This window comes from Malaclemys terrapin, chromosome 7 (genome assembly GCF_027887155.1).
Source record: "Malaclemys terrapin pileata isolate rMalTer1 chromosome 7, rMalTer1.hap1, whole genome shotgun sequence".
NCBI lineage: Eukaryota > Metazoa > Chordata > Testudines > Emydidae > Malaclemys > Malaclemys terrapin.
The window spans coordinates 25,619,164-25,636,734 of NC_071511.1; the positions used below are offsets into that span (position 1 = coordinate 25,619,164).

The 17,571-nt window shown below is 39.7% G+C and overlaps 1 long non-coding RNA gene across 1 annotated transcript in view; it reads left to right on the top strand.

Annotated features, from left to right (window-relative positions):
• The window catches only part of LOC128839974 (uncharacterized), a 32,889-nt gene extending 15,772 nt beyond the window's left edge, over positions 1-17,117 (top strand). Inside the window, exons 2-3 of the long non-coding RNA XR_008445579.1 lie at positions 928-1,008; positions 17,032-17,117. This is a non-coding gene — a long non-coding RNA (uncharacterized LOC128839974). The remainder of the gene's footprint in view (positions 1-927; positions 1,009-17,031) is intronic.
• Positions 17,118-17,571: the final 454 nt, after the last annotated feature.

Sequence of the window (17,571 nt, forward strand, 5' to 3'; positions counted from 1 at the left end):
TCGTGAGCTGTCAGCCTCCACCCCAAACCCCGCTTTGCTTCCAGCACTTATAATGGTGTTAAATATCTAAAAACATGTTTTTAATTTATAAGGGGACTCAGAGGCCTGCTATGTGAAAGGGGTCACCAGTACAAAAGTTTGAGAACTGCTGCTATATAGTGTATGTTTCCACCATATGTTCAGGGGAGAGGGGTAGTGGGACTTCGCACTTCAGTAAAATTAAGCATTGAGTGGTGCTGAAGTCTCAATATCAGCTACATAATGGGAAAATGTAGGGCCAAGTTTGTTTGAATGTTTGTAGAATAAAATTGCTAAGAATGAATGATCAGTAACACCAAAGTCTTTGGATTAGTCAACACTTTTCTGAAGGATCATTACTTTTAGAAAAGACACGTGTGTTATGATATGAATTTTAATATAACACCATAAAAGCAAAGATTTCCATTTAGCACTCCATTCTTGTCAGGAAAGCATCTCATCTTCTGCAAAATAGTTACAAATGAGTCTCTTACTCCTCAAGGTTTGACTGAAATGCATTATGCACAAATCTGACAACTCTTCAGTATGATTTGCAAGCTGCAGAGAATTCCAAACACTTCTATATTCCTAGGAAGAAATTCACTTCAGTGTAGAGGGCTTGTGGAGATCATATACATCATGTATGTCCATATTGCCTTTATTGACAAACCCATATTGACAAGTGTGTTAGGACTGGCCTGCTTAGTTCCTGCAGCTTTAAATATTTCTTGATTATCTGATATCCCCTCCCTCCCCCCTTCACCTATTTAAGAATTTTCTCTTTAGGTGTAACATCTTTTCAGACAACGCATGTAATATTTTTTCTGAGGAGTCAAATCAGACTTGTATGCTCCCTCTGGGACTACAAACCTTGAAGGTGATTATTTTCTTCTTCCTTTTCCGTTTTAGAAGTGGATGCAGATGTCATAAAATTGGCACTGGGGACCTCATCAGCTAATTCAACAGCTTCATATACAGTAACTGACAAAGGTGAGCATGATGGGGACTGTGAGGAAAGAGAAAATCATTCCAGGCCCTTTGTGTTACAAGAGTATTTATTATAATTAACTAATGTCTACTGATGTTTCACCATTATACTTCTGCATGATATAGGAGACAAGCTAATAGCGGAAAAAGCAGAAAGTGTCCCCACAGAAACTCAGAAATAAGCGATATATTATTTGGTACCACATATCATAAACATGGGGCGGGAAGCTGACCTTCCTGTACTGTGTACTGAAAATATTAACTAAATATTAAAACCACCCATGGTATTTGTTGAACTCCCACCTAAATGTGAAGGCCAATTGGCAAAGATTGGATACTAATTAAGTAAAATACAGATACAAAGTTTTTTGAAAATTCCACAAAAGCCAAAGGCTCTCTCCAAAGTTCTTAAACTTAAAAAAGTGGTATCAGTAGCATGGCAGCTGGTCAAGCAATAGGGAGAAGGAGGTCAATACTACCCTCTCTGCTCCCTGAAATCACCTTTATGGGGTCAAGGCCAATGTTAGATCCCTCTGGAATGCTACTAGTCCATTAGTGTAGAGGGGAATGCTATAACACCTCTCCTTCCCCCCCCACCACTCCTATATTAAGTGTAACTTCTCTTAAGCAGAGATTTTTTCAAAGATTGCTACAAAACTACATAGATATTAATATTTTTCCTTTTACTATTTTTTTCCTACTGAAAGCAGCAGGCAACCACCTATGTTCAATAAAACTCTGAGAAATTATAATGCAGACGATGTGCTAGGAGAAAGTAATCAGATTTAAACCAGCTGCATAGATATAATAGAAAATGATAGCTTTAGCAAATGAATGCTAGTAATTATATTTCCATCACTCCCTGGTATATTGTGTTTTAGCTTCTTGGGATAAAACTGAACTTATTCAGCATCTGAATTACATAAGCTTCTAGGTCTCATGCTGATGGACTATGTTTAAAAATCCATGAGGAAAAGAAAAACTAAGGATACCTGAAAGCTAAAAGGTATTTTTCTGTTTCTGGAACCTCTCACTGTAGTGTTTAAGATTAAAAGAAAGTTATAGAAACTTTTAGGTAATATTTAACCTGAATCCCTTATCTTTTCACTCAACATTTAACTTCTAAATTTACAGGGCAAAGGTGTCCTCAGAGATGCTACAATCATACCTCTCGTATGTCCCACATTTTGAGGAACATCACCCATTTTAGTCCCCAGTTATCTGCATGAATCTGGTATCCCTTCACTTTTATTGTTGAAAATTATTTACATTAAAAATAAGTATGAATCTATGGAAAGGGTTGTTTATTCTTAAAGAATGAATTCCACATCATTCGCTCAAACAGAATTTATGGGCTTGATGCAGAAATTACTGGGTGAGGGCTTTTGTGTTATGCAGAAGGTCATATGAATAGCTATACTGGGTCAGACCAATGGTCCATCTAGTCCAGTATCCGGTTTTCTGATAGTAGACAGTGTGAGATGCTTCAAAGGGAATGAACAGAACAGGGCAATTCTCAAGTGATCTGTTCCTTGTCATCCAGTCCCAGCTTCTGGCAGTTAGTGGTTTAGGGACATCCAGAGCATGGGTTGTGTCCCTGACCATCTTGGCTAATACTCATTGTGATGGACTTATCCTCCATGAACTTACTAATTCTTTTTTTGAACCCAGTTGTACTTTTGGCCTTCCCAGCATCACATGGCAATGAATTCCAAAGGGTCACTGTGCATTGTGTGAAGAAGTACTTCTGTATGCTTGTTTTAAAGCTGCTACCTATTAATTTCATCAGCTGATCTTTGGTTCTTGTGTTATGTGAAGGTATAAATAACATTTCCCTATTCACTTTCTCCACACTGGTCTTGATTGTATAGACCTCTATCATATCCCCCCTTAGTCATCTCTTTTCTAAAATGAACAGTCCCAGTCTTTTCAATCTCCTTATTTGGAAGCTATTCCATACTTCTAATCATTTTGTTGCCCTTCTCTGAATCTTTTCTAATGCTAATATATCTTTTTTTTTTTTAGATGGGGCAACCAGAACTGTATGCAGTATTCAATGTGTGGAATTATATAGTGGCATTATATTTGCTGTCTTACATCTATCTCTTTAAACAACTAACAAAATCATCCAAAGCCCAAGATTTGGTGGTGATGGGGGACTTCAACTATCCAAATATATGTTGGGAAAATAACACAGCGGGGCAGAGGCTATCCAACAAATTCTTGGACTGCATTGCAGACAACTTTTTATTTCAGAAGGTTGAAAAAGCTACTGGGGGGAAGCTGTTCTAGATTTGATTTTAACAAATAGGGAGGAACTCATTGAGAATTTGAAAGTAGAAGGCAGCTTGGGTGAAAGTGATTATGAAATCATAGAGTTTGCAATTCTAAGGAAGGGTAGAAGGGAGTACAGCAAAATAGAGACAATGGATTTCAGGAAGGCGGATTTTGGTAAGCTCAGAAAGCTGATAGGTAAGGTCCCATGGAAATCAAGACTGAGGGGAAAAACAACTAAGGAGAGTTGGCAGTTTTTCAAAGGGATACTATTAAGGGCCCAAAAGCAAGCTATTCCGCTTGTTAGGAAAGATAGAAAATGTGGCAAAAGACCACCTTGGCTTAACCACGAGATCTTGCATGATCTAAAAAATAAAAAGGAGTAATATAAAAAATGGAAACTAGGACAGATTACAAAGGATGAATATAGGCAAACAGCACAGGAATGCAGGGGCAAGATTAGAAAGGCAAAGGCACAAAATGAGCTCAAACTAGCAACGGGAATAAAGGGAAACAAGAAGACTTTTTATCAATACATTAGAATCAAGAGGAAGACCAAAGACCGGGTAGGCCCACTGCTCAGTGAAGAGGGAGAAACAGTAACAGGAAACTTGGAAATGGCAGAGATGCTTAATGACTTCTTTGTTTCGGTCTTCACCGAGAAGTCTGTAGGAATGCCTAACATAGTGAATGCTAATGGGAAGGGGGTAGGTTTAGCAGATTAAAAAAAAAAAGAAGAACAAGTTAAAAATCACTTAGAAAAGTTAGATGACTGCAAGTCACCAGGGCCTGATGAAATGCATCCTAGAATACTCAAGGAGCTAATAGAGGAGGTATCTGAGCCTCTAGATATTATCTTTGGAAAATCATGGAGACGGGAGAGATTCCAGAAGACTGGAAAAGGGCAAATATAGTGCCCATCTATAAAAAGTGAAATAAAAACAGCCCAGGAAACTACAGACCAATTAGTTTAACTTCTGTGCCAGGGAAGATAATGGAGCAAGTAATTAAGGAAGTCATCTGCAAACACTTGGAAGCTGGTAAGGTGATAGGGAATAGCCAGCATGGATTTGTAAAGAACAAATCGTGTCAAACCAATCTGATAGCTTTCTTTGATAGGATAACGAGCCTTGTGGATAAGGGAGAAGCGGTGGATGTGGTATACCTAGACTTTAGTAAGGCATTTGATACAGTCTCGCATGATATTCTTATTGATAAACTAGGCAAATACAATTTAGATGGGGCTACTATAAGGTGGATGCATAACTGGCTGGATAACCGTACTCAGAGAGTTGTTATTAATGGTTTCCAATCCTGCTGGAAAGGCATAACAAGTGGGGTTCCGCAGGGGTCTGTTTTGGGACTTGTTCTGTTCAATATTTTCATTAACGACTTAGATATTGGCAAAGAAAGTACGCTTATTAAGTTTGCAGATGATACCAAACTGGGAGGGATTGCAACTGCCTTGGAGGATAGGGTCATACTTCAAAATGATCTGGACAAATTGGAGAAATGGCCTGAGGTAAACAGGATGAAGTTTAACAAAGACAAATGCAAAGTGCTCCACTTAGGAAGGAAAAATCAGTTTCACACATACAGAATGGGAAGAGACTGTCTAGGAAGGAGTACGGCAGAAAGGGATCTAGGGGTTATAGTTGACCACAAGCTAAATATGAGTCAACAGTGTGATGCTGTTGCCAAAAAAGCAAACGTGATTTTGGGATGTATTAATAGGTGTGTTGTGAGCAAGACACGAGAAGTCATTCTTCCACTCTACTCTGCTCTGGTTAGGCCTCAACTGGAGTATTGTGTCCAGTTCTGGGCACCGCATTTCAAAAAAGATGTGAAGAAATTGGAGAGGGTCCAGAGAAGAGCAACAAGAATGATTAAAGGTCTTGAGAACATGACCTATGAAGGAAGGCTGAAAGAATTGGGTTTGTTTAGTTTGGAAAAGAGAAGACTGAGAGGGGACATGATAGCAGTTTTCAGGTATCCAAAAGGATGTCATAAGGAGGAGGGAGAAAACTTGTTCAGCTTAGCCTCTAAGGATAGAACAGGAAGCAATGGGCTTAAACTGCAGCAAGGGAGGTTTAGGTTGGACGTTAGGAAAAAGTTCCTAACTGTCAGGGTGGTTAAACACTGGAATAAATTGCCTAGGGAGGTTGTGGAATCTCCATCTCTGGAGATATTTAAGAGTAGGTTAGATAAATGTCTATCAGGGATGGTCTAGACAGTATTTGGTCCTGCCATGAGGACAGGGGACTGGACTCTATGACCTCTCAAGGTTCCTTCCAGTCCTAGAATCTATGAATCTTTTCTAATGGTCCCTAACATTCAGTTAGCCTTTTTTGACTGCTGCTGCACATTGAACAGATGTTTTTAGAGAACTATCCACAGTGACACCAAGATCTCTTTCTCGTATGTATAGTTGGGATTATGTTTTTCAATGTGCGATAGTTTGCATTTACCAACATTGAATTTAATCTTCCATTGTGTTGCCCCCTCACCCACTTTGAGATCCCTTTGTAACTCTTTGCAGTCAAATTTTGACACAACTATTTTGAGTAATTCTGTATCATCTACAAACTTTGCCACCTCACTGTTCACCCCCTTTCCAGGTAATTTATGAGTATATTGAACAGCATAGATCCCAGTAAAAATCCTTGGGGAACCCTGCAATTTACCACTGTAGATATTCATAATAGTCCTTTCTGGTCTTAAAAACTGTTAATCATTTTAAGTTTTCTGTGGGTGTTTGTCTGCATGTTCCTCATTTTGGGTCTTTGTCACACACTGAATCCCATGTTGAGAGAGATGGCCACAATGTAAATTGGCCAGGGGAAAAAAGTGTGCATATACAAAGACTAACAATTATTTCACCTACATTATCAGCAGACAAAGAGGAGAGAAAAAGTGAACAGACAAAGCAGACAAAAAGCACAAGGTTTTCTGAAGATACTTTTTTCTGTCAATCTACTAAATATTTTAAGGAAATCTCTGAGGACAGTTCTCTGGATCCCCATCACAGCATCCTCTAGCATACTCAGAGTATTTACTCTTCTACAGTATCCTCAGTCTTTAGGGTTAGGGTAGTCTTTAAAACGAGAGAGAAATGAGAGCCCTGTCCTGTGTGGGTACTGAGTGGCTCTTGGTAATTGCTCAGCTCCCTCAACTCGATGGGCGATGAGGGTGCACAGGTCTTTGCAGGAGGCACTTAGAACCTTGCAAGACCAGACCCTATAAAAGCTGCAGAATAACTTAAGTAAATTTAATAAATCCTGAAAAGTAATGTTAGTTAGAATCTCTCTGGTTGTGGAAAGTCAGCTGTGAGTGTGGATTGTTTTTACCATCAAAGGCACTAATGGAAATATAAACATGAGGAAATACAAACATCATTTTGCTTGCCTTCTTTTCTTTTAAGTTGTGTATCCATTAATTGTAAACCAAGAGCAGGACAAAAAGATATTCAGAGACCAATATAATGTTATAATGGGGGCATAGGGGTATAACATAATAACATTTTAAAAATCATCGTGTTGCAACTGTTAACCTATAGCACATCTTTTCATCAAGTGTTTAGGGTTGGGGGGGGAAGGAGAACAACTAAAAAAGTCATTTGGAAATTGGGGGGAAATGTTTTAATATGTAACATTTATATTTTTCTTAATTTTTCTCTTCTTTGATTGGCACTAAATGATTGATTGGCACAAATTATATTACTTTTTTTTTTTCCCCTTAACTAATTTAATCCAATATCCGCTCCTCCATGATCTTGCCTGGGATTGATGTCAGATTGACAAGGCCTATAATTACCCAGATCATCCAGTTTACCCTTTTTAAATATTGGAACAATGTTAGCTTTCTTCAGATCTTCTGGAACGTCCTCAGTGCTCTAGGACTTATAGAAAATCAACATTAACAGTCCCGTGAGCTCCTCAGCCATCACTTATAAAACTCTTGGATGCAAGCTACGTGGACTTGCTGATGTAAAAATGTCTAACTTTAGTAGCTGCTGTTCAACATTTGTGAAATTGGCCCTTTTTAAAGCACCAATATCCTATCGATATCACTGTTTTGGACTTGATTCTATTTGCACATTATAAATGTGATCAAAGCATGATTACTGTTCCTAAGCTACCATTAAATTTTAGTTCTGTGATCTGTTCCCCTTTATTTGTCAAGATGAGGTCTAATATAGAACTCCTCTGTGTTGGTTGCTACTGTCACACTTTTGAATAATGAAATTGTCATCTATAATATTTAGAAATTCCAAGGATGTTTTAGTTTGGCAGCATGAGATTTCCAGCATATGTCCCCCATGATCATACAACTTTTTTCCCTTACACATTATAGATAGGATGACTGCTCCTTGCACACCTTTCTTCTGAGCTATCAATGAATAGAGTGCCACCACACCCCGTCCTCGCCCCTTTTTCCTACTTGATCTTTCCTAAATAGATTGTAACCAACCATTGATTTTAATATTCCAGTTGTGTGAATCATCCTACCAGGTTCCAGTAATGCCAACTAGATTAAAATTATGCTCATAAATGGTTCATATTAACACTAATGACACTGACAAGGATCTATTGGTGATGGCTCATATACTAAATGAGCAATTCCAGTTCATCTTGTTTGTTGCCATCAACTTGCACTTCAGGCACGGGAATTCCATTCTGGCTTCAGGCAGGAAAGAAGACATGGCACGTCACTAACACTGTTCTATTGGTGGCCTTCATGAAAGCCTACTTAGAGGCTTTCCTTCCAGGGTCAGCTTTGACACTCCCTCTCTGAATTCCCTCAGAAACTCTCCCATTAGCTGCCTCTGCTCTCAGCTCTTGAGTTTGCCTAGCAAATGACTTTTTAAACCAAGTCTCCCTGTTTATCATAGAATCATAGAAGATTAGGGTTGGAAGAGACCTCAGGAGGTCATCTAGTCCAACCCCCTACTTAAAGCAGGACCACCCCAACTAAATCATTCCAGCCAGGGCTTTGTCAAGCTGGGCCTTAGAGGTTTTTAAGGTTGGAGATTCCACCACCTTCCTAGGTAACCCATTCCAGTGCTTCACCACCCTCCTAGTGAAATATTGTTTACTAATATCCACTTAGACCTCCCCCATTGCAACTTGAGACTATTGATCCTTGTTCTGTCATCTGCCACCACTGAGAACAGCCTAGCTCCATCCTCATTGGAACACCCCTTCAGGTAGTTGAAGGCTGCTATCAAATCCCCCCTCACTCTTCTCTTCTGCAGACTAAATAAGTCCAGTTCCCTCAGTCTCTCCTCATAAGTAATGGGTCCCATACCCCTAATCATTTTTGTTGCCCTCTGCTGGACTCTCTCCAATTTGTCCACATCCTTTCTGTAGTGGGGGGCCCAAAACTGGATGCAAGACTCCAGTTGTGGCCTCACTAGTGCCAAATAGAAGGGAATAATCACTTCCCTCGATCTGCTGGCAACACTCCTACTAATGCAGCCCAATATACCATTGGCCTTGGTAACAAGGGCACACTGTTGTCTCATATCCAACTGCTCATCCACTGTAATCCCCAGGTCCTTTTCTGCAGAACTGCCGCTTAGCCTGTCAGTCCCCAGCCTGTAGCAGTGCATGGGTTTCTTCCATCCTAAGTGGAGGACTCTGTACTTGTTCTTGTTGAACCTCATCTGATTTCTTTTGGCCCAATCCTCCAATTTGTTTAGGTCACTCTGGACCCTATCCCTACCCTTGAGTATATCTACCTCTCCCCACAGCTTAGTGTCATCCGTGAACTTGCTGAAGGTGCAATCCATCCCATCATCCAGATCATTAATAAAGATGTTGAACAAAAGCGGCCCCAGGACTGACTCCTGGGGCACTCTGCTTGATACTGGCTGCCAACTAAACATCGAGCTGTTGATCACTACCCGTTGAGCCCGATGATCTAGCCAGCTTTCTGTCCACCTTATAGTCCATTTATCCAATCCAAACTTCTTTAACTTGATGGCAAGAATACTGTGGGAGACTGTATCAAAAGCTTTTCTAAAGTCAAGGTACATCACATCCATCGCTTTCTCCATATCCACAGAGCCAGTTATCTCATCATAGAATGCAATCAGGTTGGCCAGGCATGACATGCTTAGCTCAGCTTGGCTCTGCCCTTCACCATCATGGAGTGAATAACCACTCAGAGACTTCAAACAGCGGGGCTGATCAAAGCTCCAAGGTACAGAGCCTTGGGACCCTCACCAAGGCACCAAACAGGCCTGTCTCAGCTGCTTACTCAAGGATCCATAGCCCAGCTATGCAGTCTGTACACAGAGAACAACCAACCATAGATGGACTAAACACACGCCTCACAGAGTCCCGTTGCCATCAAGCACAGAGTCCTTTACAAAAGTAGGTGTGATTCTCCACTGCCTTGCTATGTTTGTGGTCACTTACACCTGTGCAAAGGAAGCAGATCAGAATAGTAGCATTTTGCACCAACTTTGCACAAGTATAAATTACAACACAAGGTTCATAGTAATGGAGAATAAGACCCTAACTCCTTAAACCTCACAACTAAGTGACCACTAAAAAGTTTGTTTATATATTGGCCCTAATTTGCCATCAATTACAGTCTTCAGTAGGGTTGCACAGGTGTAACTGAGGCCTGAATTTAGCCTAGTAGGCATGTGATATTCCATTGACTGCAAAGGTGTACCTGATGCTGTCCTTGCAGCTTCATGTTCCAGAAGGTTCTAGGGTTTGTCACTCCTTATGTGCAGCTCAGTAAGTGTCTGAGCTTAATCCTGCTGCAATCTTTGGCAAACCCTTCTGCTGACTTCAGTGGTGCAGGATTAAAGCCCTAAAGCAGCAGCATCAGTGTTCAGCTCTTGATTGAATAAAGGTATTTGCAGAAATTAATATGGGTAGAGGTCCATCTACCAGACTGAAATCTTCTTTCCGAACCAGGCTATTGCAACTGGAAAATTCCTGCTTTTATCCTTATCTGCGCCTTTTTAACCTGTCCAGCCCTGGATCATAGTTGATGCAAAGAAATTTCAGCATAACAGATGGAGATTTAGCAAACAGGAAAATGATGGCCTATGTAAATGTAATGCTTTCTCCACTCTTTCACATAAATCTCTGCTTTTGTCAAGTTTTATGAGCAAAGCTCTTTAGCTGTAACTTGCTTTTTTAATCCAGTTTGGTTTTGGAGTTAAATTTATCTCAAAAATAATCTTAACGAGAAGAGCTCAGCAAATGCTCTATGCTGCATGTAACTGTTTTTATCTGTGCTTTAGAATTTTCAAAGATGAAAATTCATTTAAGAAATAATCCTTATCAACCTGTCTCTATGGAAGGGGGATTCATTATATCTGGTGATAATTGTTTTGCAGAAAATTAGGAAAATAGCCTAAATCTCTGTGTGGGTTAAGAGTCACGCCTGCTGAATGAAAAAGCTTCATCTATTTTGTTTCTACACATGACAGTTATTCCCCCCCTTCCCTCCCCCTGTTTGTTCTGAAAGCTTGGTGCTGTTGAATTAGATAAGCTTGAATAGAAACATACTGGGACACTAGTAAATTAGGATATTTCTTTTGAACAGGCAAAGAAGCTTTATTAAGGAAAGGAGATAAAAATGTTGTGCCATAGCTTTCAGAAATGTTGTTGTAGGCCTCAAAAGAAAAATACATTTATCTGGCTGACTACAAGATGAGACTGAACTTGTGATGACAAGCGTGACAACAAATCATCACGTTGCCTGCTGTGGCGCAAGCCAGGCAGTGAACTTTTTTTTCCTGTGATGATTTCCCATACTACCTCAATGCCCTGCATCTGTCTAATAGTGTTGTTTTTCATACTCTGGGGCAACTGAATTTTGCAGGCAATTATACAAATATCTGCAGGGAATCACCTCTAACTCTGCAAATCTTTGCAGGTTGTCCAAAATCAGCGGAGTTTCTGAAAAGGTTTTCTTATTCCAGTTTTCTATAACTTTATATTTCACACTAGATCTTATTTTAAAGAAGCCTGATTTTACAATAAATTATTCTATCAGAAGCATATATTATGGTGCTATGATAGCAAGTACGAACCAGTTACTAATATTCTTACTCATGTTGAATAGTACCTTACTCAGAATTTCACATGCTTCCTCTTAGACTAGAGAATGTATGTGGGCTCGTTGACTGATCTTAGATTAACAAGTTGTTTTTAGTTATTGAACTTATTAAAAATTATCTTTTTCCTCTTAGAAAATTGTTTTAACATTATTTTTCTTCTTATAATACAATGTAGGTGGTTTATTTAAAAATCTGCAGACTTGTTTTATGTATCAGCCCACAAAGAGAATTAGTGCACAGCACATATTTACTGTTCTGGTATCCCTAACTTTTTAGGACTAAATTGAAGATTTATAGTCTGCCTTGAGTAAGACTCAGCGTGCAGTTTTACCACCACATGAGCAAACCAGAGAATGAATTGTTAGAGTCTCCCTCTGAGCAAGTGTGTTTACAGAGTCTGGGACTGGGAAGAACTGTGGACAGAAGAGCTAGGGCTTCTTCCACTCCTTGCCTGTCTCTGCCCACTTGCTCACAAGAGGCAGTACTGGGCAACCAGCTCATCCCCATGCCTGAAGTCACAGTCTGAACAGATCTGAGCAGGGGACTAAGAGGGAAGGACGTTTTCTTATTTCCCCTTACTCAGCTGTGCAGGGGTTTAAGGTCTGTGACTTATTTAATAAATTCTCTATGCATATTTGACATATGAAGAAGTTAAGGTGCGTATCATGTTTACTGTGTAGAGATTGACTGACTGACTAATTTCTAAATCTCTCCAGTTTATCAGGTAGCTTGGGCAACTACTAGAGGCAGATAGCATCTTTGCTGGTCCTCTTCACAGGGCCTAGATTCCCTTTAAAGTGGGAATGGTAAGAATGTAGATGTTAGGCAAATGAAAAGCTGGGAATGGAATCGAATAGCAGAAGAGTTTAGATTATCTGGCAAATTCTGGCATATTAAAACAATTAGGAAGAGTGGAATATTATTTTATTCCAATGAGTGGTATTTGTCTTCTGGAGTCAAGTGATAAAATTATACAGCGTAAGGGATAAACCTCCTCACTTCCACAATCCCATACCACCCTGCAAATGGTGGATAAAGATCTTGTGGCCATTTATATGTTTTGGGTAAGGGCTGAGGATTTCAGGGTAGAATTTCCATAGCAATCTCTTAGACTCATCTGCAAAGTCAATCATTTTCAGAATGCTGAAAGTGCTAACATTTTTTCCTACTGGACCAATGCCATGTATGCAATAACTATAATAATATTTGCATATTGGATAGGAACTTGCAATTATAATTGAGCCATACATTTAAATACAGATATGTCACAGGAAACAAGGGACAAGTATTTTATATTTCTATGGTGCTGAAACTTCTGCCAAGGAGCGTCAAGATGACCTATTTGTCCCATACGTAAACTGAGTTAATCTCCAAATTTTTTCCTCTCCATAACGCTGACATCTTTTAAATAACACATTATCAGACTGAAATTATGTTGTGAATGATGCCGTACTGCAATATATCATCTCAGAGAAATATACTTAGGATATATTATTTGAAAAATATCTTTTTCTCAGGGGCTGAAAGAGTCAGAACCCAAATCAAAATAATTATAGGATAAAGGTTGCCTTTAAGCGTGTGGCCAACATATTGTTAGGCTGCATCTGGAATTAGCTGAACATGCTTCCGGACCAATTGCCGTAGCAGAAAAGAAACTCTCTGTTTGGACTAGATAGCTCAGGTTAATTAGTACCAAGCACTTTTAGCATCTAGGTTGTAATAAGTTCAAATCCAGTCCAAGGTTAATCATGATGCTACCATTTGCAGACTGTTTGATATCTGTGGAATGAATTTGGTAGTCTCACTTGAGTTCCTAGTAGACAGTCATCCCGTAACAAAAAAGGACCTGTTTCTACATTGAAGGGAAATTTTGTTTTTAGTCTTAGCAGAGGAGGTCAAAGATTGAAAGAGTTCTCACCCTTATAGATGGATTTTCTGCAGTGGAAAGCTGAGGTACATTGTGAAGGTTGAGCAGAAAGGCTTTCACTCTGCCTATTCTGTGGGGAAGGGCATATCAGGGCTATGGCAAAATATGATCATGTGACTGTTCAGGTTTGCATATGTCTTTTTTCTGATTTTTGAGGAACAGATCCTTACAGAAATGTATACACATTTTCTACAAAAGTTTAGTTTTCTTTAAAAATAATTTGCAGATCAGCCAGCCCCATTTCCCCCATATGATGGGGTTCCCCTGGGGTTCTAGAAGAGGGGACAGATTATCCAGTTATGGTGCTAGCCTGGGACTTAGAAGACCCAGGTTTAATTCTCTGATCTGATGCAGACTTCCTGTGTGACCTTGGCTAAGTCACTTGGCCCTAGATGCTCAAAGATATTTAGGCACCCAACTCCCATTGCAATAGCTTTGAGAATCTGGGCCTTAGTCTCTCTTTGTCTAAGTTCCCCCTCTGTAAAATGGGTTAATAGTACTGCCTTACCTCACAGGGATGTGTTGAGAATAAGTTAGGGGTTTATTACAGGAGTGGGTGGGTGAGATTCTGTGGCCTGCATTGTACAGGAGGTCAGACTAGATTATCATAATGGTCCCTTCTGACCTTAAAGTCTATGAGTCTGAGTATAAATTCATTAAAGATTGTGAGGTGCTCAGGTACTACAGTAATGGGGGCCATGTAAGTACCTAAGATACCTAGATAAAATAAGTGGCAGCTCTTCTGTTCAGGAGTAGTGTTTTAAATACTGTATCTGCCAATCACAAAGTACGATAGAGTCCATTTACGGAGACATACATGAAGACATAAAACATATTCTAAGTAGTTTTGTAGGTATTAAGTAGCAATGCCATTGCTCAGGTCTGTCTAGTATCATTTCAAGCAGAATATCTGAAATAGGGAGAGGGAATGGTTATGGAAAAGCTGTTTTGCATTTATGGCCCTTGATTTTTTTAAAATGATGAGCGCAGGTGAAGAGCGGGTATAGAATATGTTCAAAAATTGTTCCTGTCTCTCTCAAAATATAGCATATACCAGGGGTTCCCAGTATATGTTGGGGTTGCGTTTTTGAAAAGGGCAACTGATAACGAAACGACAGATACTGGGGACAGATACCCTCCACCCCTGCCCCACCTCTTCCCACCCAGTTCCACCCCCTCCTCCGAGTGCACCCCATCCTCGCTTCTCCTCCTCCCTCCCAGCGCCTCCAGCACGCTGCTGAACAGCTGATTGCGGCGTGCAGGAGGTCCTGGGAGGGAGGAGGAGTTGATCGGTTACCTATGGGGCCGCTGGTGGACGGGAGGTGCTGGGTGGGGAGGGAGGGCACTGGCTGCCGATGACTGAGACACGGATCGGAACACGTTCCCTATTGATAAGCGACAGATATGCAAAATGACAAATCAGGGGGAGACGTATACCGGGAACCCCCTGCATACTATTTTTGTTTCTACTAATAACAGAAAAATACGGGTTACTCTTATGATATAGGAATGTAACTTGACTTTATATGTCCTACATGACTCTGAAAATGATCCTGATAAAATCATGGCCTCATTTATTATATCAAGGTAAAGAAGTAATTTTTCCTAGGAAAAAGCAAAGTAATCAAAATAAATGTACATAGGAAAGGTTAGCTGCTTGCCTGGCTGGGCCAGTATAATTTTTTTCAAAAATGAAGTAAGGAACTCAAGCAGCTGAGGCACTGAAGCTTTGCACAAAAGCTATTTGGAAAGGGATTTTTTTTCTTCTCTTACTTTTCTATGTAATAACTGATGTCAATCAAAATAAATTAGCATACAAGTATAGAACCAGTGACTACAATCTAAGTGAACTAATGTCAGTACTTTCACAGGAGATGAGGAAATGAACTTTCCTTAATACTGTTTGCCATTAGAATTTTTTTTAGTTTCTTTTTATAGAGAGTGGGTTTATTCCCTTCTAAAATATGATAAGGAAATATTGCCCAAGGCACTCGGATCCCTGGGAAAGAGACTTGGGTAGCAGTTTAGTATGATTAAAGCACAGATTTTCACTCGGTCCATCATTCTTTGTGGCTATTCTTCCCACATGTCAGCTGCGTCACTGTACTGAGACTTCCAGAGTAGACTGCTTCTTTTGAAACTATAATTGCAGTCTATGGTCAACCTGTAGGGTATGGCTCTCTTACCTCCGACTCGGTGTCCTACTTTCACAATACTCCCAGTCCCCTACCATCATGTGGTCGAGCATTAGGCCTGAGATTGGATTCAAATTTGCATCTCTGTATGGCAACAAAAAGTTGACTCCTATTGTTATATTCACTTCTGACATGACCTTAAGAGATAAGATGTTGATGTATCTTACTTTATGATCCTCACTGTCATATTTATGCTTTTTTTTTTTTTTTTTTTTTTTTTTTTTAAGGCTACTGCTAAAGCTGTATTTGAAATAAAATAATACTGTAAAATGAATAACATACCATATTTATCCAACAAACGTGGGCTGAACTATGTCAAATTAAATTACTCCGACACTTTCTTTTTTTATTTAAAAAAATAAAAAAAGTTCACAAGAGATACTGACCTATTTGACTCCTGGGTTGATTGGCAGAGCCTTCCAGAACTACAAAAGGCCTGCTCCCTCAGATGAGGGAGGGACCACAGATCCTAGAACTCAGATAGCCATGGACAAAGAATGCAAAATCAGGGACTGGGTACAGGTCATGCTATTTCTCCCTCTCCCTCCCCCCAAAAAATCAGCAGTGAACCCCAGTATGAGAAATGCTGTATTGACAGCAATGGAGATTGAAGTATTTTATTTTCATAGCAAGTATAGTCTGGTTTCTGGCAATGAAAGCTTTCACACTCCCTCCCCTCCCTCTGTTGTGTTCTACATCCACCTGTCACATTTTGTCCCCATTTAGAGTGTCAACTCTCTGAGTTTGGGCCTGTCTTATGTTTACAGAGCATCCAGCCAAGTGAGGTTTTGATTCTGATTAGGGCAGCTGAACACTACTGAAATAATAAAGTTTCAACTCAACAACAGAAGCAGCTATAAATGTGAGAGGCCAGTTCCATCATCTAGGCCTTTCAATTTTGGTCTCTGCTGCTTAGTACCAGTAGTTTCAATAGTATTGTCTCCTTACCTATGCTTTGCTGTCCTGAAGATTCACCTTGCTTTGAGGATAATGACAGATCATTCAGAAAGATTTGTTTGCAAGGCTTGACATATGGGTGAGCAGAATGACATACACTTTCTTTCTGGTCATAGATATTCCTGTGCTGAAGTACATCTGGCTGAACAAAGATATATCTGAGGAACAAAAAGCCCCAAATAATTTTGATAATATGAGACATGAAATAGAATCATGCTAATCACCAATGGCGTAATATTTTCTAAGGTTTTGTGAAATGAGGAAACCATATCTAGTTGTCATTATTTGTTCAAGCATTGTTATTTAATTGCTGGAAGGTCTGTGTATTCCAGTGGTTCTCAAACTTGTTTGATCGTGCCCCCCTTCTTTGTGTCTGAAGTAGTGTGGCGGGAGGAGAGGTATAAACAAGTACATATACTGATTTTAAAACATGCAATTCACTAAATATTAAAACCAGTACGGCGTTGATTCAAACAGAGCCAATTTAAGTATATAGTAATGTAAATTTTAAGTGAGCTACTGCTTAATTGCATCATGCATGTTGTTAATAGTGGGATGGATGTGCTTTTTTTTTTTTTTGGCAGAGCAATTCTATTCTGGGTTGGATGCTTGAGACAGCTATCCGGAGATCCCTTTCTACCTTCAATTAAATGTGCACACGGTGTCATAGCAAACCGATTAATGTACAGATGGCAATGACTTTGTGTAATGCTATGCAAGCTTAACAGAAATCCATCAAAATGCACAGCGCCATCTGATGACCCGATATATCTGGAGGAATCAGTTTTGCAAATTATTCATTGCTGTGGATAAAATATGGGCAGTAAGTTTTTGTTGTTGTTTGTTGGTTTCCCCCCCCCCAAATCTTCTCAAGCCTTCTCCCCCGAATACATTCTGTGCCTCCCAGTTTGGGAACCTCTGATGTGTTCTACATGCCTCATACATTTTGAGGAGACTTCAGTCTCCACATATCATTTCTGCGATGTATGACAAGAAAATGAAAATTATTCAACAACTCCCACCTCCATTTTTCTATCCAAGATTGTCTTGTAGGCTAGAAAAAAGGTCAGGCTTTTGCCTTTCTGGGAAAGATTTTTTTCTGCAGACCCAAGGAGTTCTTACAA